Source organism: Gracilinanus agilis, chromosome 4 (assembly GCF_016433145.1).
Source record: "Gracilinanus agilis isolate LMUSP501 chromosome 4, AgileGrace, whole genome shotgun sequence".
In the NCBI taxonomy this organism is placed as follows: Eukaryota; Metazoa; Chordata; class Mammalia; order Didelphimorphia; family Didelphidae; genus Gracilinanus; species Gracilinanus agilis.
In genome coordinates, this window is record NC_058133.1 from 265,933,958 (window position 1) to 265,939,269 (window position 5,312).

Genomic DNA, 5,312 nt, shown 5'->3' on the forward strand with positions numbered 1-5,312 from the left:
CGTCGGGGCTCCTGCGGCCTCTACTGCGCAGGCGCAGGCTATCGTGCTCTCTTCTCATTGGTTGTCAGGGCGGGGGAAGGCGGAGTGACGCTGGCCATCATTCTGCAATGTACTAGCCTACTGGGCGCTGCCATGTTTGTGTAGGGCAAACTCTGGTTGATGAGCTCAGCGGGGCGGGGTGAAGGGAGATCTAGGTTGGTCTAGACTAGAGCTTTAGGATTGAGACCTGAACAGCAATGTAGAGACGGTCTCTATCCCCTTCATTGGGTAAAGGACGAAACTCAGAAATAGAGGGAGTGACTTCTTCAAGGCCACATAGTTAGAATCAGTGCTAGAATTTGAATTCTGCACTCCAGAGCCCTAATATGGGATATGCAGTGATAACTGGTATACAATAATATATTACAAGAGCAAAAACAAAAACAAATAAACAAAAAATGATAAAAGAAAGTGGTGTGTGGTTAACAAGAGGGAAAGTTGTTACTGACTTAGAGGATTTCAGGGAAAGCTCCAGGGAGGAGATAGCATTTGAGCTGGACTTTATTTTTTAATTAAATTTTTTTTTTTTACCAATTACATGTAATAATAAAATTTCACGTAAGTTTCCCAAAGTTTTATGATCCAAATTTTCTTCTTCCCTTCTTCCCTCCCCTCTCTGGGATCTGACAAGCAATTCAATCTGGCTTATACATGAATTATCATGCAAAACATTTCCATATTGTTCATTTTTGTAAGTGAATAATCTTATAAAACCAAAACCCCAAAATGTAAACCCAAATAAACAAATGAAAAATCGTCTGCTTTCATCTGCATTCCTACTCAAACAGTTCTTTCTCTGGAGGTGGATAGCATTCTTTGTTTTAAGTCCCACAGAATTATCCTGAATCATTGTAATGCTGATAGCAGCTAATTCTATCCCATTTGATCATTGTACATTTGTACATTGATCATTGCTGTCACTGGGTACAGAGTTTTCCTGGTTCTGCTTATTTTACTCTATCTCAGTTCATGGAAGTCTTTCCATTGAGCTGGGCTTTGAAGGAAGGTTAAGAATTTTAGGGCAGGGACTCAGATCTGACAAATCATTTCATTTAAGATATTAGGGGTTTAAAGCCAACCTTCTCTGGTTTTTGTAGTTTAAAGAGGGAACCACTGGGTAAGGAGAGTTTCTGACTCAAAAGAAAGGAGTCTCTGGCCAGGGGTGTAGAATGCTAAGCCTTGTAGTACCTGGATTGATGTTGTTTTGGTAGAGAAGAGGCTACCCCAGGGGGCCACTACTGGCAAATAGCAAATACTCTTTTTAGCAATCAAAGTCCTTCATAAGCTAGACCCCTCCTAAATTTCCAGTCTTCTTACACCTTACTCCTTAATAGTATTATTCCATGCAGTGACATTAGCCTCTGGGCTGTTCCATGAACAAGACACTCCAGCACTTAGCTCCAGGCATTTTCTCAGGGATCCCTGGAATTCCACCTCTCTGGCTTTCTTTAAGTCCCAACTAAAATCCTACCTTCTGCAGGAAGCTTTCTCTAACCCCAGTTGGTTCTAATGCCTTCCCTCATTTAATTATCTTCTGTTTATCCTGTCTACACAGTAGCTTGCTTTGAATATATTGCATATGTCTGTATGTTGTCTTCCCTATTAGATTGGAAGCTCCTTGAGGGCAAGGACTATCTTTTGTCTCTTTATATCCCCAGGGCTTAGCACAATACGTGGTACTTTGCTATTGTTCAGTCAGTTTTCAGCTATGCCTGACTCTTTCTGACCCCATTTAGAGTTTTCTAGGCAGAGATACCAGAGTGGTTTTCCATTTCCTTTTCCAGCTCATTTTACAGATGAGGAAACTGAGGCCAACAGGGTTAAATGGTTTGCCCAGGGTCACACGGCTAGGAAGTGTCTGAGGCCAAATTTGAACTCGGGAAGATGAGCATTTCTGGCTCTAGGCCTTGTGTTCTAAACACTGCACTGCCTAGCTCCCCCCATCCCCACAGATGTTTATTGATTGATAGATAAATGTTTATCGATTGATTGATTATATCATGTTCAAATTTTATCTCCTATGCTTGCTCCCCATGGGACTCTGCACAAATCTTTTTTTTTTTTTTTAACCCTTACCTTAGAATTATATACTAAGTATCAGTTCCAAGGCTGAAGAATGGTAAGGGCTAGGCAATTGGGGTCAAATCACTTGCTAAGAAGTGTCTGAGATCACTTTTGAATCTAGGACCTCTGGTCTAGAGGCTGGCTCTCTATCCCCTGAACCACCCAAGCTATTTCCATGCACAAGTCTTACCCTTCCTGGGTTTTGGAGAGGAGTGGACCAGATTGCCTCCAAGGTCCTTTCCCAGCCTTAGATCTATGATCATTATATATAATCCCCATCATTGCAGAGAAGGTATGAAAATCCTAACTATGGAACATTGGCAGTCAGCAACCGACTGTCAGTCCCCACTCAGCATTCAGTGTCAACTGTCAACAGCATCCCTCACAACAGCAGGTTATTCAGATTCACGTCCCAAAATAACCAGATTCTAGTCTTTTTCACCACCAACTACAGGCATTAAGCCCAAAAGAGGTGAGAAACCAAGGAGATGCATCATCTTCCTCCAAACGTAGTTGCTTTGGGGTTGGTCTGGTGGAGATCTGGGCAGGTGACTTTTCTGTTCTTTGCTCTTTCCCAGCTATGGCATTCAGGTAGTCAAACTCGGGCACATGCATGTTAGATATTCCTGGTGGAACAGTGGATAGAAGGCTGGGGTTGGAGATAGGAAGAACCAAGTTCAAATTTGACCTCAGAAGCTTACTAGTTGTGTGACCACTGATAAATCACATCACCTTGTTTGCCTCAGTTTCCTCATGTGTCAAATGAGCTGGAGAAGGAAATGGCAAACCACTTCAGGATCTTTGCTAAGAAAATCCCAATGGAAGAGTTAGACAGGACTGAACAAAAACAAAACAAATAACTTGATGATTGATTGTCCCTCAGTATCCCCCTGTGACATGTCACTCTTTCCCACTTTTAGTCCTAGATTTCTTTGATAACATTTTTTTAAACTCTTACTTTCTGCCCTCAAAACAATTCTAAAACAGAATGGTAAAGGCAAAGCAAAGGGAGGTAAGTTGTTGTGGGGGGCTTGAGGTGAACCCCTAGAATTCGGGAAGGGGTACCTTTTGCAAGAACGCAAGACTCCGAAACTTAGCTTAAAAAGAAAAAGAGAGATTTATTAATTTACAAGGTAATGTTAAATCTGGCCAGGAAGACTGCCTCCTAGAGGGGAACAGCATGGATGGAAAGCTGTTCTCAGATGACATGATTTCTGGGGTCTTTATACTCTTTACAACAATGAAGACGTGACTTTGTGCCACGCTGAAGGCATGACTTTGGAATGGTACGCACTGAGGCATGGGCAGGGGGGTTTTGTCATCTGACTGGGGTCTGCCTAAAGATATATGGGGTGACCCTCATAGTTTAGGGGACATGACAAATAGATGTCTTAACTACAACCTGATGGTACCAGGGAGGGTATCTCTCTGTCCATCTAAAGGACAATTCAAGGAGAATAATTCTCTCAGGGTCTTACAGGAGTTATCAGATGTTTGGGGTTAGGAGTCACAAGGATAGAAGGGAGCAAAGGAATTTCCCTGCTTATAGTTTGCCTGAAACACTTTTATGGTTTTGTGGGTGCAATGCCCATGCCAAAGGGACTTGCCCAGGGTCATATAGCTAGGGGAAGTGCTTGAGATCAAATTTGAACCCAAGTCCCCCAATTCCATGACTGGCTTTTTGTCCAACATGCCATGTAGCTATCTGCCCCCGAGGACACCTTTTAATCATGTCTCCTATGTAATGCCTGGTTTGTCCTACTTGCTCCCACCACATGCCTCTCTCTTGTCTTTCGAGTGACCTTCACCTTCCATTCTTTGGCCACCGTAGTGTTCCATGACTCACAACCTTCCAACAACGTCAGAAAAAATAGAGGCTTTTTTTTTTCCCCTCAGAGATGAGCTTGGAGTCATGAAATGAACTTTTCAATTTCCCAAAGTTAATCCAATGTTTTCCTGATCTACTGGTCCATTTCTTCCTCCTGGTGGCTGCCCCATCTCAGCCTAGCCACACATCCTTATCTCACCTCTGACCTCAGGAGCTTCTGCATCATCTGTCTCTTGGGTGAAAAAGTTGAGATGCCACATAGCTGATGTATTTCTGGCAGAAAAGGGGCAGAAATTTAGTATGTGGCTGAAAAACATAGCAAGGGCTGATTTATGTTTGAATTTCATTTCAGGACAATGGATTATATAGCACATCTCCTGGGGAAAAGGCACTGAGGGCTTTATGACCATGCTTGGACCATTTTTATGTCCTGGTGGTTAAAAAAAAACGCTTTAGCTAAGCTAGTGCTTTCTCAAACTTTTCTGGTTCTCTCTCTACTTTAGAGGGTCAGAAACCCCTAGAACCCATCTACCCTCCCCTTTTTGACCACTGTGAAAAAGAAACAAACTCAGAAGTCATGATCAGTGGGAAGAATGTCTAAGCTTGTTAATAGATTCACTATAGATAGATTCCTTCTTGTAGAGAGAGATTGGATTAAATGACCCCCAAGACTCATTGCTGGAGGTATATATATATTTTTTTTCATTGAGCCACCATATATATATATATATATGGTGGCTCAATGAATAAACCACTGAGCCTGGAGTCAGGAAGACCTGAGTTCAAATTCAACTTCAGAAAATAACTAGAGGTGTGACCCTAGACAAGTAATTTTGCCTTTGTTTGCCTCAGAGGTAGCTAGGTGGCTCAGTGGATAGAGAATTCAAATCCACTTATTAGCTATGTGATCCTGGGTAAGTCACTTTGCCTACTTCAGTTTCCTCACATTATAAAATGAGAATAAGAATAGTACTTACCTCCTAGGATTTTTGTGAGAATCAAATGAGATATTTGTAAAATGCTCAGCACTGTTTTTGACACATAGTAGGTGCTTAAAACTGGCAGTTCTGGGGGCATCTGGGTGGTTCAGTGGATTGAGAGCCAGGCCTAGAGATGGGAGGTCCTGGGTTCAAATCTGACCTCAGACATTTCCTGATTGTGTGACCCTGGGCAAGTCACTTAACTTCCATTCCCTAGCCCTTATCACTCTTCTGCCTTGGAGCCAATACATATATTCCAAGACAGAAGGTAAGGGTTTAAAAACAAAACAAAACAAACTGGCAGTTCTCTTCTCCACTCCCTTTCTATCCTTCCTTCCTTCCTTCCTTCCTTCCTTCCTTCCTTCCTTCCTTCCTTCCTTCCTTCCTTCCTTCCTTTCTTC